We start from the raw sequence: 17157 nt of genomic DNA on the forward strand, positions 1-17157 counted from the left end.
AGTGCATATACGCGTGTATTTAAATATATATATATAATATATATATATATATATATATATGTCGCATAAATTGCTACGCATGTTACGCGGTGTCTCGCATGCACGTGCACGCGCGTCCGCGTGCATATCTACCCGCACGAAGTACATAGTTATACACGCAAGGTAATCCCTTCATCGGCGCAAAACGGAAACGCGTACCGGCAGTAATCCGGCAGACTGGCTGCATAATCGACCGTGGAATTGAATTCTCTCTCTCTCCTTCTCTGTCTCTCTGTCGCTGTTTCCCTTCTGCATCCTCCCCTTCACCTCACTGTCCTCCCCTATGTCTCTCTCTCGTTCTAGTACCTTTACCCTTTACCACCCCTTTGCTCACTGTCGTTGAATTCTCTATCACGGTTTAGTTCGCTCGTATTCCGCTTTTCCTCTCTCGCCTTTATTCCCTCTATTCCCTCCCCCATCTCTCTCTCTCTCTCTCTCTCTCACCCCCTCTTTTCCATTTCCCTCTTCCCTCTCTTCGTACGTCCCATTAAGTCAGCTGGATATGAATGCAACGAGATTGCTATTAATGCATCGGAGTATATGCATTCTGCAGACTGGTTGCATAAAATCTCGACCGTCTGCGCGATATTTCGCCGTTAAGAGAGTGATTTATTATTCCATTTGGTGACGACGTGTACTCGGTCGCCAAAGTGCGCCCGGCAGTCGCAGAGGCAAAGACGAAGACGCGAAGCGGCTTTCCGAAAGGGACGCTTCTGATACCTCTGTGCGCACGACGTCGAAGTGGACAAGTTAATTGAATTGGTTTTACCCTGAGAAAGAGACGCGTGTATATATATATAACGCGACGCGTTACATCGTACAAAATATAGAGAATGCAAAATAAGAAGGTTCAACGCACCCGATACATCTTTCATTAGATTTAGATGCAATGAGATTCAACGTGCAAGGCTTGTTGTGTCAATATGTTATTCAAACGTATTCACGTGACTCACTTTTTCTGCTATTTTTATAGCATAAACTTTGAGAGTGCAAAACTTCAATTGATCGTATTAATAATGTATTTAAAAAACGACGAATGAGAAGAATCTTGTTACTGTAGCTTCTCTATCGCTAAAAAATTTATATATTTTTATTAATTTATATATTATATAAGGAAAGACTCTATTCTAGTTATCGTATCACACACACATACACAATTCCATCATTCAATCATACATCTATTCCAATGACGTATGTATGATGTAATCACGCGTGACCTGTAGAATAGCACATAAAGTATAAACAAAACAAAAAGATTTATCATATCTGGCGTTCTGCTGAATTGTACAGTCATCGACGAAACATAGATTGACAAAGATATTTTACAAGAAAAATTTATCGGATAAACCAGCGAAAAATATATATTAACAGTTTTTCTCCCGTAGAGATGTGATATGACGAAAATGCATCGAATTTTTTCCAAAGCATATTCGCGTTACGTTGCAATGTACGTTGCCTAATAACTAGAGAGAGAAAGGAAGAGACGGAGGGAAAGGGAAAGAGAGATTGTTTACTGAAATTACGGACCGATCAGAAAACATCTGAACGGATCCGCGTAGAGAGGGTCTAGAAAATAGGGAAACGCTCTCTCGTTCCTCCAGATAAGGGGACCGTCAACGCGGAACGATGTCAAGTGCCTGACCTTACGGGAGCATTTGAGAGAGATAGGGAACAGATTTTCCCCGTCCTTGTCTCCTTGATTCTCTCCCATCTTGGTTCTCCAGTTCTCCAGTTCGCGAATGCGAAGCACCATGCTCGCGAGGTATATATATCCATGATGATCGACCGGCGGCTGCGAGCCGAACAATTGGGCGCTTCGCGTAGTGGAGGGTTAACGGATGTGACATCAGCAGGCGCAATTTCCCGTGCAAATAGCAGAAACCACTAAACCCGAAATTGTCCCGAATTGCACGCGAGTCGTCTTACTTGGTTCATAACACCCCCGCGGTTTAACGTAATCTTGCCAGGGCGATGTCGAGCCTGCCGTCATCGGTCGATCGATCGACCGAGATCTATCGCACCGATCTAGCCGTGAAAACGGGATTTCCACGCCGCGTTACTGTTGCGGAATAATGACGCGATGCGATTTAACGTGCACCGTAATCCGGTGTCGCGGATACCGATAACGATATATCGGAGCACACTTTATTATATGATGATAAAGGTTGCGGGAATTGGCACAAGCTATTATCAGAGAGAGAGAGATGCAAATTGAAGTAAACATATATTAATTTCAAATATCGATATTCTAAAGTTTGCGCATTATTAAGAAACAACGATAGATTAAACTCTCTTATCGCGTAAGACAAAGATAAAGAAAGTCTCAAATTATTCTATTAATTTTCCATCGGGGTGTTGCATCGATTGTTTTATCATGTCATAGTTTTTTAGCACATTTATTAAAAAATATAATTACATAATTTATATCACATAACACATTATATGTATTGTTTAAATTTTATTCATTTTTTAGTAATGTATATAAAATAGAGAGAAAAAAATTTTTAATCTCAAATTAATCCTTTGATATATTAATTACCCATCAGAATATCGCATCGATTGTTTTACCATGTCATAATTTTTTCGCATTTATTAAAATATATAAATATATGATTTGCGTCATATTATATTATGTGTAGGTATTGTTTAAATTTTGTTTGTATTTTTTATTAATTTATATAATTTTAAAATAAAGAGGAAGAAAGTTTAAATTAATCCTTTGATACATTAATTCTCCATCGAGATATCGTATCGATTATTTTATCATGTTGTATCTAGCCTTTAGATTAAGAAATTTAATATCATATGATTTGTGTCACATTATGTATATTGTATAAAGTTTTTTTTTTTTTATGAATGTACAATATAATCAAGTATTCCATTTTTGCAATTACTATACGACGAATCGACTAAAAGATTAAAGCGTGGATATTCCGCTTCAATTAGTCGCGATTAATGTGTCTATAGTATTTATCGCTTTCAATGCGCATCGCGAAAAGCACCGCAAACCGCATCGCATGGAAAGAGGTTCGAACGAGCATTGGAGGCAAGCAATTTCTCCCGTCTGCAGTGAAGAACACGAAGAGCAGGTCGGCACTATTCTCTGCTACGGTACACACTTGACGACGAGACGAGTACGACGACGACGACGACGACGACGACGATGACAAGGGCGCCAAGCGCTGAGAATCGCAGATTACGCGAGAGTCGCTGACGTAGTCGCAGCCTTTTGTGGGGGGATTAATGTCGGTTGTATATCCAAGCAACTGCTATCGGCGACGTTTAAATCGTCCGAGCTATGCAAAACTCAAGGCATACTCACACACACACACCCGGGTACATTAAAAAAATGTTTAAGAAATATGCAACATTAAATCTTGTCCTCTCGATAAATGTCTCAACGAAATGCAGTTTGATGCTAAATAAAATTTTGCATTTGTTGGAGAAAAATTGAAAAAGATAAGCAGAGGAAAAGACGTGAAACAAGTTGAAGACGTAATTTTAAATTTTATTTCCGAAATGTAGAGAAAAGTGTCAAATTTTAAGAATATGTCAATTATTTTATAAAAAATGACTTTCTGTTTCTTACGATTTAATTGCATGAAGTGTAATATTTAAAAATTTTGAAATTAAACTAAAGTTTTTATTCGATTGGAAAAATTAAAAAAGAGAAAAATGTTTATATATATACAGAGAGAGAGTCGAAATTAAAGCGTTTTAAATTACTCCAACGCAATCGCACAAATTAAAAATCCCGTTAAAAAAGTTTTATCGTAAATAATTCTGTTTAACAAAACTGGATTATTCATAATTCTACTAAATAAAGCGTCGCATTCCATCTTTTTATAGCTTTAATTATTACATAAACAAATATAGAAAAATGTATCATGATTGACGTTAATTAATATACTGATATATTTTCGTATATCGTAATCAACTCTCTTTTATAAAACTCTTTTATATAAAATATAATCAACAGCAATACAAGTTGAGGCACGTATTCCGCGTAGTTTCTGATTATTTCGAAATTACAAAAAAAGAAGGACACTAATGTTAAAAGTCGCTTAGTCCGCAACAATAAAATTGCGAGTGTAATGCAGGACAAAAAGGAAAGAAGTCATCTTCTGGCGTGAATCCAACCGAGTGAGAAAATGCCCCATGTCTGTCGCCCGCGCGAAGTCTCTTTCCCGTTTATTAACCCACCAAGGATGCACCCTCGTGTTATATCTGGTTATGTCAAGCCTTCTTACCCGGCCTGATATTATACGGATTACATTATTCATGCTTTTTTCTTTATCCGAACGCTTCTTCGACGAGGACGATGTCGCTGACGACTATAAAGATGGACAAGAGATAGAAAGAGAAAGAAAGAAAGAGAGAGAGAAAGGATACCAGGAAGACGAAGAGAAACCATGACGGCGCCTTCGCCGATTTAACGAAGCAATTTAAGCGTCTGAGTTGTCCGTTCAATGCATTAAAAAGGTTGGCAGAAGGAAGGATAGCAATAACGGAAACATCCATCCTTTTCTCTTTCCCTCTTTTAGAATAAGGAGACAGATATAACTCAGACCGGATTCGAAAAGTTTCTTTCCACTTGTGTCCTGGCATATCTCACTCTTCCTCTCTCTCTCTCTCTCTCTCTGTCCTCCTTCTACGATCTTACGAAGGACCAGAGAGGAATGCGAGATTTTTCTATTTTATACATACGTTGAAGATTTTAAAGCTTGCATAATTTACAAAGCATGGCTCTGCACTCAAAAGGCAGACAAGATTAAACTCTAAGAATGTAGAAAAGTGAGCATTATTACATATCTATTGCAATAGTTTCTTTCTTAAAATTTCCTTATATAATCTAAAAAATACATCTTCCAAATACATTTTCTTTCTCTATCTCTCATTTTTTCTTATATTATCTATTTTTTTTATTAAATTTTGTACTTGGTTTTTATCATATATTACACAGACTTATTTAATTTTTATAATCTATCCTTTATAATCTCGGAGCAAAATAAATTTATCTACTTAATAGTCTTTCTTTTTTTTTTCTCCGGCTAATATCACGAACAAAGGTTATTATCGCCGATTTCATTCACGAATAACACTAAAATTGCCTCACGGATGAATGCCTTCTATCAAATACGGATTCATACTTAGCTGCTTATCGCAAAAGGCAAAAGGAGATGAGTTTTCCGCCCTTTCTTGTCTCGCTGCACCTCGCAGACCGGGCCATTAAGTATGCCGTGCCGTATCCGGCTAAGATCATTGTTCTACTTATAATAACTGAGAGTGCTCATTTCGCTCGAATGATTTCGAGAAAGAGACGTGTATTCTCCGTATTCGCATGTACAACGAAAGTGAATATAAACTGCTTCAGAGACTCACGCATATAATTATAATCAGAACGCAAGGGTGTATCTGTTCACATACTAAACCATCCAATCTATTTTATACTTACTTTCGACACGAGATAAGCGCGATTAGAAAAATATCCTTGCACTAATTTATTAATAATAATTATAAAATGAAAGAAGTGTGAATACATGTTATTCAAAATATAAATAATATCGGAAATAAGAGTAATTTCCAGAATTTTGCAGAAGATGAAAAATATTAAATAGATATGAATAGAAAAGTGAATAGGTCAGTTTATAAAATAACTTTCTAAAATATGGCTTTTATACATTTTATTAAATCAAATATTTAAAAAAGCTATTAAAATTTTTACATAAATTCTCTTTCTTTTTATTATATTAGTATCATTATTATTATTCATTACATTTCAAATATTGTTCTGAGAGATTATTTAACTGTTCTCTGCAAAAGAGGAGTTACTTTTAAGAGAAGCAATTTTAGCCCATCTTATGGTCCTTGATGGTATATCTGGCAACTTAGCACATTTGCAGCTGATCATAAAGATACCCCTTACACTTTTACGGAGTAAGGTGCTTAAAAGCTGAGGGAGAATTACCTCGAATAATATTCAGCCCAAACGGCAAAGCGTTTTATGTAATGGAGCGAAAAGTTATATTTCTTTATATATGCATATATATGTATATATATATATATATAATATATAATATATAATATATAATATATGTAGAGCAAACTCTCCTCGACTATGGCGTAAAAAAATATACGACAGAAATAAGATGAGTGTAACAAAACGCAGATATAGAAATAAACGAGCCTGTCGACGGATAATTGAAGCGATCTCATTGTTCCTCATAATTCGGGTCACCGGAATTACCGCGGCAGTTCGGCATACGTAGTGTTTTATTATGCAAAGTGCCGGCAGTTGTAAGGATAACGAGCGATAAGCTTAAGATGAGGACGGGGAATCGACCTAGCACCTCGCTACTATCGCGATATTGGACCCTCTTCGTCACGTCTTAGCCGTGAAAGATTATGGGGCGAGCACGAGGGTGCGGAGAGGATGGTGGATCACACGGGGTCTAGACGGGGTCGGTCGAGGATGTCTCACACGGATTTTCAAGGAGGCGTAAAAGCTGCCGTTTCACGCCTCAATTTTCGATTCAGCCTCCGTCGAAGCTTTTGCGCAAGCAGTTGCTCAACTTAATTAAGTTGATCGATGCCGCATACTCGCCACTAATAATTACTAATTATATCATATTGAGACAAGGAAAATTTAATGAATGTAGAACTGGAGATGAGCTTAATGAATTAACATCACCGATCGCCGATGATTATCTCAATAGTTTAGTTGACAATTTCCTCGTTTGCCAGTTGTGAATATATACTTGTAATAGGATGAAAAGAAAGATACATATCACTGATATGAAATATTAGTTAAAAAAAATTTTTTTAATACATAATTTAATTTCTAAATGGATAATCTGAAATTCTGCTTGCTGATTAATATAAAATAAAAATTAATATAATTATAATTTATTTATCCAATTTACTAATGTGCTCGATTAATAAAGGAATATATTAAAGTCACATATTTTTTTTTTAAATATAAATTTATACGCATCAATATCATATGACGTGATTGCAGAAAAATATCTTTCGTTGATAGAGTTAAACGAACTGATGAAGGATTGATTTTCCATTTTTGTTCAGTGGAGAAAGAACGAGCGAGTAGAGGAAGGAAATCTTTACGCGAGAGAATGATACTTGGCTTTAAATAACAGAGGAGACCGACATTTCCACTCTGACTATGAATTTCTTCGCGACAGGGACCGTCCGTTTTTCCTCGTGAGCCTTCTTTCCAACGCCTTTCAAGAAACGACGGGAAATTGCGCCCGGTTGTTTACACTGCGGGCAAAGTCGCTTCTCCACCCCCATCTTCTCTCACCCCCTTTCATCCCTCCGGCGACCGCGGAAAACCTGGTGCTCAAAAGCCGCTCTGCGACGACCAGTCGCGACGTCGCAGTCTACGAGAAATTATTGAGATTCCTGTAGCCGATGCCGGATGCGAGCGCCAACGGCAAAAGATGCTCTCGATTTAAAGTGACCTCTGTGAAACAGTCGTTCTTTCCACAGTGGTACGAAGACGCAAACGTTTGGTGAGACCCTTTTGAACGAAACTCGTTTCCTCGACGGAATTCCGAGGAGGGTCGGGGGGCAGGGGGAAGAGGGAGGGGGAGAAACTCCCGGTTTTATCAAGAATTCTCTCGTTCGAAATGAGAGCTTTCGCTAGATCATGCGAAATAGTACGAGAAAAATGTTCTTCTATTTAATTACGGTTACGTCATAGTTTCGATCGCTCGTTCGACACCTGATTTTATAACTATGTAAACCGCTGCTTTCATTTTATATGTGATAACTTTTATTATAACATTATATAACTTTCAACTATGGATGTCTTTTTGTGATATTAAAATTTTATTTTACTTTTATATATATATAATTATGAGCAGTTTCATTATTCATAATTAAAAGCGCAATAAAGTTTTATATCAGAATTTCATTCATAAAAAAGAATCGCTTCGAAATATATGCTTTATTGATTCGATTGTCTATTAATTATCAATTATTATTGAAATTTAATAACAACTTGCCGCATTATACATATATACATGTATTATAAATTGAGTAATGATTATATTAATAATTCATAGTATTCGTACTTTATATTATATATGTTCAAGCATTGTTAACAACACGTTCCTTAAAAAAAGGGCAAATATTGTTCGCATTAAATTTAGACGTACACTCACAATGAGTAACTGGATCCTTTAACTTGTAAAATGAAGCTAACAAACTTTCTGGAGCACACCAAATTCGCCAGCAAGTTTATTCCTTGAGAAACAACTTTCATGGATATTCAGGGAAAATTGAGATACGACGTCAGAAATTCATTGCTTGCAGCTGTTTTTGTAAGTTTGATATAAATACCGATTAAATCAAGGGAATCCCTTTGTTTCATATGACGGCATCGGTCATATAAATCGATAAAATAATAATTTTCGCAATCGTAATTAAAAAAAAAAATTATTATTGACATTTCCAAAATTGATATCATCCTTTATTTGACATTCAACGTTTATCGCCGAAATGAAAAATTCGAGAGACTATCAGTATTAAAATATTTTAATCAATGTATTTTTTCGGTAAACTGACCCCTTTTGAAGGCATCACGATTTAGGCGGCGCATGGGAATTTTCAAATTTAATTTTCTCCGAATCGCAAAAAATTGTCGAGGTTATTACACACACACGCGCGAGAAATTTGCGCGGAATATAATTTTCCAAATATTATGTCAAAGGACAGCGCGCGGGATATTAGGAATAATGCTGGCATGCGTATGCGTATATATACTAGCAATGCATCGCCTACAGCACGTTCGAGGAATTACCAGACGAATTATCCTTCGAGCATGCGTTCGACTCCCTTCAAAACGGGAATAAACAGGAACAGCGTAATAACGAAACTTTATTAACGCAAATACGACTGAAATTAAGCGAATATAAGCTTTCCCTTTTGCAAACACGCGCTTGCCGCGCTTGAATTCACGTGCCGCAAATCCATGCGCTCGACGATAGGAAAAGACTTGCATATATAAACCACGTTTCAAATATGATTTCAGCAAACATGTAGCAATATCAAACGTTTATAACGGGTGTCCCAAAATTTAGTCAAGTTCAAAGCCAGATTGAAATTTTACCGGTTTCATCTATATGTATAGAGGCTTTACGATAAGTTTGTAATTGGTTTCTCCTTTGACAAAAAATTAAATTATGAACTGATTGAAATAATATTATTCAGTGTTGACAATTGCAGCGCGAATTAATTTAATTTAAAAAACAACAATTAATTTACAAATATACAAATTTGTAATAAGCTTCTATTAAATTGACTCTAATGAAAAGTCGTATATTTTAGATAGCTGCGAACATTCTTGCTATACAAATATTTAAATCGTGTAGTTGTACTAATTGTATTATTATATAATTAATTTATTTGTAATAGTGTTATCAACTTTCATATCATCAGCTTTGCATTGATACTTTGATATTATATGTATCAATATTTCTTCGAATGACACGAACCATTTTCGTCTGATGTCATTTTTATTTTACGAACGAGTAGTGATCGTTGCATTCTGCTCACAAAATTTTCGTTATCTCGTTGAGATTCGTTTCATCAGTTTCCTCGCGTAGCACTCAATTTCCGTCATAAGAATAAAAAAAAGAAACAATCATATTACCAAAGAAATTACCAAATATATATTACAGAATATTACCAAAAGGAAAAGAAAAAAAACAGCCGTGGCATAAAATTTATAAGAAAAGCAAAAAGTTGCTGTGTGTCTTGAACATCAGATGGTGAGATAAACAATAAATGTATATCTAAATTTTAAATAAAAATCTGAATCTGAAAAAATTAAAATTTTTGACAAAGAAAAAAATGGAAAATGTACGAGTTCTATTACATTTCTCTCTCAGTATCTTATAAATGATTAAACTTTAATTGATTAAATAAGACCTCTATTTAACTAATTAAAATTTTCAGTTTACATTTTGCCTTTTTTTCTTGTCTCGTTGCATGCACATATCCGCGTATATCAAAATATTTTCGCAAAAATATTTTGAAATAATTAATTCGTGCGGTTCAAATGCCAAATTTTCTTTGTATTCGGTTTATCTACTTTGTCGTATTTGCATTTGGACTTAGCTACCCTGTTGCGAGCGAGTCGTTATAATTGACGTCCGTTGCCCCACAGTAATTGGCTGCTCGCAATATTGCTACGCAGCTAGTGACTGAAAGGGAGAACGGTTATATAGACGTTGGTAGCTGCGTCTGGGGGATTATTCTCTGTACGCTAATGCGAGCGTATGAGTCTCAGTTTACTATTCAATCAGAAACTGCTCGCAAAGCCTATCTCGGACTTTATGCTCGGAGCGCCTCTGGTCATTAGAGCATATTCTGCGAAAATGTAAAGCGCTTACGGACAAATACCATGAAAATCTATCAGTATATTCCACCATGATTGACTCCATTACTCCTCCCTCTCAATATCTTCACATAATAATATTCTATATATATGTATATCCTATAATTTTACTATAAGGTGTGACCCTAAAACAATCGGACTAAAATCTGTACAAAATCTGCATAAAATCAAATCCAACAATCGTAATTGCAAAATTAATTTATTTTATTCAAAATATTCCTTTCGACATTGACATAGTGTTGAGTATGATCAATCACTGAATGGATTGATTTCTGAAAGCCCTTTTTCAGATTTCAAATCATTTCAAGCACTCTCATCTTGTATTGCCGGAATTCTATTGTAGCGAGTTTCTTTCATTGGAATGTTTATAACAAATTTTTGAAAACAAATAATAGTACCAGAGTACCAAATCAAGCAAGTGGTCAAACACTACGTGTGTTCTAAGTAAGGTTTCCAACTACGATTTCTTGGTTGTCAAAAATCGAAAACAGATTTTCCGTTTGTCTAAATCAGTTGTGTAAAATATTGCGAATCGTATCTTTAAAAATGTCGAATTTTTCTGCTAACATTCTTACAGTCACATTCCCATCACTTTTCCATAATTTACACATTTTTTTGACGAGATTTGATGTCGAAGCTGTTTTTAAACGCCTCAATAGCTTGTTGTCTTTTACATTTTTGCAACCGTAAATCTTCAAAAACTTTTATACAGGATAAACAAACATCTTGATAAATCTCTTTCAATATTTTTTTTTTTTCAAGTTTATAATTTCGTCCTATGTTTGACTTAATCTATACTTAACTCTCCTTAAATGCGTAATGAGTATAATTTACAGTGTATCTTATACATACATATTGTATATATTATATAGATATAAAGAATTTCGCATAATTATTTTCGTGCAACGAAATTATCTCATCATTTCGTCGTATGTCTGACTTAATCTAAACTTAACTCCTTAAATGCGTAATGAGTATAATTTACAGTGTATCTTATACTTTATATGTATATATTTTATATATATATATATATTATATATATATATATAAAAGTATAAGATACACTGTAAATTATACTCATTACGCATTCAAGGAATTAAGTATAGATTAAGTCAGACATACGACGAAATAATGAGATAATTTTGTTGCATTAAAATAATTAGACGAAATTCTTTATATCTATATAATATACATATATATATATATATATATATATATATATATAAAAGTATAAGATACACTGGAAATTATACTCATTACGCATTCAAGGAGTTAAGTATAGATTAAGTCAGACATAGAACGAAATGATGAGATAATTTCATGCACGAAAATAATTAGGCGAAATTCTTTATATATATATAATATATATAATATATATAATATATATATAATATATAAAATATATATAATATATATTATACCTATATAATATATATTATATAGATACAAAGAATTTCGCCTAATTATTTTCGTACAACAAAATTATCTCATCATGTCGTCCTATGTCTGACTTAATCTAAACTTAATTCCTTGAATGCTTAATGAGTATAATTTACAATGTATCTTATACATACATATTGTATATATTATATAGATATAAAGAATTTCGCCTAATTATTTTCGTGCAACGAAATTATCTCATCATTTCGTCCTATGTCTGACTTAATCTAAACTTAACTCCTTGAATGCGTAATGAGTATAATTTACAGTGTATCTTATACTTATATATATATATTTTATATATATATGTTATATATATATATATAAAAGTATAAGATACACTGTAAATTATACTCATTACGCATTCAAGGAGTTAAGTTTAGATTAAGTCAGACATAGGATGAAATGGTGAGATAATTTCATGCACGAAAATAATTAGGCGAAATTATTTATATATATATAATATATATACAATATGTATGTAAAAGATACACTGTAAATTATATATATATATATATATAAAAGTATAAAATACACTGGAAATTATACTCATTACGCATTCAAGGAGTTAAGTATAGATTAAGTCAGACATAGGACGAAATGATGAGATAATTTCGTTGCACGAAAATAATTAGGCGAAATTTTTTATATCTAAATAATATGTACAATATGTATGTATAAGATACACTGGAAATTATACTCATTACGTATTCAAGGAGTTAAGTATAGATTAAGTCAGTCATAGGACGAAATGATAAGATAATTTCGTTGCACGAAAATAATTAGTCTAAATTCTTTATATCTATATAATATATACAATATGTATGTATAAGATACATTGTAAATTATACTCATTACGCATTCAAGGAGTTAAGTATAGATTAAGTCAGACATAGGACGAAATGATGAGATAATTTCGTTGCATGAAAATAATTAGGCGAGAAATTCTTTATATCTATATATAATATATATATACATATATATATATATATATATATATATATACACTGGCGGATCCTGGAGGGGTAAACCCTTCCCCCCCCCTTACAAATTAAAAGAAACAGTTTTGCTGAATTTGTTTAAAAAATATAAATAAAGAAAAACAAACATTAAAGAGCTATCGACGTCGTTGATCCTGGAATAAAAGCTAATCATGAAACCAAAAATATTAAATAAAATAATTTTGCAAAACCCCTCCCATTATCGACGTCAGGCTCCGCTAGTGTATATAATAATACTTCAATATACATATATTTTTATAACTATATGTAAAAGTATAAATAAAATCAGTCTAATGAAAAATCTGATTTATTAAATGATTAAATTGTGAATATTCAAGTTTTGAAAATTTCTTTTCACGAAGGAATGTATAATTTTTCGAAATATTTTTGTGATTTATATTTTTATTGACTGCATTCATATCTTGATTATAAATATTGGTATATAACGATTGATCCAGCGATAAAGCATGTTTCAATACAGTAAATTCATCTCTCTTACAAATATTCCTAGTGATTGATGATTGCTTTATACTAGGCACTGTTCTGTCCATTTTTGGCGTTTTCAAGATTTGATATTGTTCAGGATTCATTTCACAATGGTCTTCTTTATGCTTGTAAATAGTGCAGTTCGTAGCATGACTTGTAAAATTTTTCTTGTCACGATTAGCTAAAATTGATTTTGTAACATTTATCCTAGTTTTGCATTTTTCTGAGGTAAAATTAGTTGATGCACTGTGAGAAGATTGCGATTTGTCTTTTATATTCCACTGTAATAAAATCAAAATAAAACATCTTATTTTGCGAAATAATATAATTTCATAAATGCAAAATAAATTATACTTTTTTCTATTTTTTGACAGTTTTGATATTAAATAGAATTTTCTAATAATCATAATACATTTCTATGCATTTTTTATACTTTCTCTCTTTTAAAAGTAAGTATTGTTTTAAAGTATTGTATTAAGTTTGAAATAATATTTGAAAACTGAAATATATATCCATTTGCAAAAAAAAATTTTTTCTCAAAATTATTAATAGCATGATACGTTAAGTTTGCGGGCCACATATACATGTATATATATCTGGGAAAAATAAAATAAAGTGAGCCCCTTCCTTGATCCCCGCGACCCTTGATTTCAGAGTGCTCATTTTTCTCGCGTCATACCTCGTCGTCGATGCTCTCCTTAAGGAAGATCGATCCTTTAAAATAAAATTTCGTTAGAAGAGCATCTTCTACGGATCTCGATTTGTCTTTATTATGATGTCCGACGGATTGTAATGAGGACGCCGGCGAAATGGCGAACACACATTTCTGAATTAATATTTAAGGAAGGAAGAATATATTTGCAAATTATTCTCTTGTTTCATTTCGAAACGCGAGCATTTGCGTAACGCGGAATCTCCTGCTTAATTAATAATATATGGAAAAATATATCTGCTTATGAAACTAAACTACCCTGAGCAGACTTGTTGCGATATGAAATATACTCTACATTAATTAAAATTAAAATTTCCTACTAAGATACCTGACGAAAAAGTTTACACTTTTTGCATATTTCTAATTTTATTTGCTTTTTTCCCCATATAAATACATTAATTTTTATCGTTGTAATTAATACATGCAAATAATTGGTTTATTTTTAAAATGCTCATATTCCTATATTTATCGGATCTTATACCGTGATAAAAAAATTCTATTTATTTTTTATTTGTATTCATCCTTTGCGCGTCAACAATATATACAAACGAAATAATCCAGCGAAAATTTGTATTTTGCGTGTCAAAGTCTTTATTGAACTTTTCCATGCTGTCAAGAAGTTCTTGAATGGAAATACGTAAATATGCTTCAGGTGGTTTGACCAAAGTAGAATATTTGAAACCTCTCAAGAGTGACGTTACTACTACATCAAATCCGTCACCACCATTCCGAGTAACAAAAATTTATTTGACAAGCATTGATAATGCACTGAAGATCGTGGAGATAAAATTCTATACATATGATGCCGAGTATACATATACAAAATATCTAAAAATAAAATATAATTTATCACAGAAATTTACATGAAAAATCTGGCTGCTTAACCTATCAGCTGACACGGCCATGAATCTTTCGGCAGCAGCCTCTTTACCCGGCATAGACAGAATTCTTTCAGGAGGAAGATTTCTATAGTCATCCATCACGCTTGCGTTTACCTCAAATGTATTTAATGCACTTCACAGTTTTCAAAATAATTTAATTTTTGAAATATTTTTATTTTACTATACTTGTTTATACGTTCCTCGCACGTTTACAAGCAACAAAACTAGATTTAAAAAATTATCTGTCAAAAAGTTGGATAAGGTCTGAAATATTTTATATCGATTTTAAGAATTAGGTTCGATTAACATCGATTGTTAACGATATCTATTGATTAAAGATTAAAATTTTCTTGTTTCATATCATTAGGAATGACAAATTATTTTGTGAATTATTTTTCAAATAGCTGTCTTTATCAATCAAAAATAGAATTAATTAAATTAAAAACTGTATCAATATTTTGTATAAAATTTGTTGATACTGTGTTATTAAGAAGTAAGAGCGCATGCATCAGAGTGTCGTTTGAATAATTTTTAATTGTCAATGGTGTATGACTAAATAATACAAAATTTTACATCTAAACGATATAATAATATAGTCATAATGAGCATGGACCGGAAACGAATTAGTGTTAACACATTATATTCGCGCAAACGTGCCTCACTGACGGTATTACTTATTTTAAAATACATTGGCGCACATGGAGAGCTTACGGAATGGTTCCCTCATTTAGGGTGGCTTCCGCGGAGAAGGGATTATAAAAGATTATTTTCCAGCGTTAAATGTATTCGTTGGCGGTGAGTGCACGGTAAAATCTGCTAATGGATGCTGCAAACCGCTGCTGTATATACGCGATAGATGCAAAATATATTATCTGTCAATCAAGAAAGAATTGCAAATGGTATCACATGCTGTCCCATGCAAGTGTCGGACGACAATTTAATTAAGTTTCAACACATGCTTCATTAAATTATATATTTATATCCTTATATGAAAATACAAACCGTGATCATTGCCAAATATGTCATTTTTTTATGTCATTTTGAACATTAATTTCTAAATTTTGCAAAAAATTTGAGCGAAATAATATTTTCCTGTAGACAATTTTTACAAAAAAACTAACTTTTGTATCTTAAAACTCAAATATTGATTTTTAGACTACAAATTTTCTTAAAGACAAGCTTATATATAATTATAAATTATATAATTATGGAAATCTTAATTTACTGAACAAACTAATTTAACTTAATATTTGTTTTAAGGTTTAACTATTAATATCTCGATAATAATATAGCTTATCGATATAATTATATTGATATAAAAATAAAACATATAGATTAACTATTTTTTTCGCCTTTTAGACTCTGTTATAAGACATAAATATAATGCTTAATTTATTAACGCTATTTTTATAAATATAAATATTTAAAAAATAATGTTTCTCAAAAACATCTATTACTAAAGAAAATTTAAATTAATTCTTGTATTCCCTTCTGTACAAAATTCTTTTAATTATAGAATATTTCACAATCCACGCGGCCATTAAATACTCAAAAGTCAAAAGAATACGACATACAGAAAAGACTTTATACATTTCGAAATTCACATGTGCGTATAATAAAATATTCACCTATTCAACGTTTTTCCTTCAAATATCGACGCGGAACGCGCAGACTCCCTTTTTCACCCCCATCCATCCCCTTCGTCTCGTTCAACCGCTCATCCTCGGTCTCTCATCCGACTGCCGCATTTTCAGATTTTCCATCTGCCGTCACGCGCATTACGCGGCGACTCCCGCGAAAAATACCTCGCCGCAAGTCGCGACGGTTTATGCGGGATTAGCGCGGACCGGGTACCGAGTTCCTCTCCTGTTCCGCGGAATAATTCGGAAAAAGTCCCCACTGACGAGCCCATGCGGGATTTATTCCGGCGGTAGTCACTGCGAGAGGGAATGCGTTAACGACACGTATGTACGTATGGGAAAGCGTATGGAGAGAAGCGGGATAGCGCCGCGAAAAGAAAAAAGTTGACCCGATGCAGTCGGACTCGTAGCGTAAAATACTAACGAGCGTTGAGTCTCATTCGCGTATACACGCGTCGAAGAAGCGAATACGCATGGTTTTTTACGCTCTTGAGCCGCTCGCGTCGCACATGGACAATCCGAGTTAAATATCATTGAA

Source organism: Prenolepis imparis, unplaced genomic scaffold (genome assembly GCF_030444845.1).
Source record: "Prenolepis imparis isolate NDT839.2.m4 unplaced genomic scaffold, iyPreImpa1.0 SCAF_5, whole genome shotgun sequence".
NCBI classification, from domain to species: domain Eukaryota; kingdom Metazoa; phylum Arthropoda; class Insecta; order Hymenoptera; family Formicidae; genus Prenolepis; species Prenolepis imparis.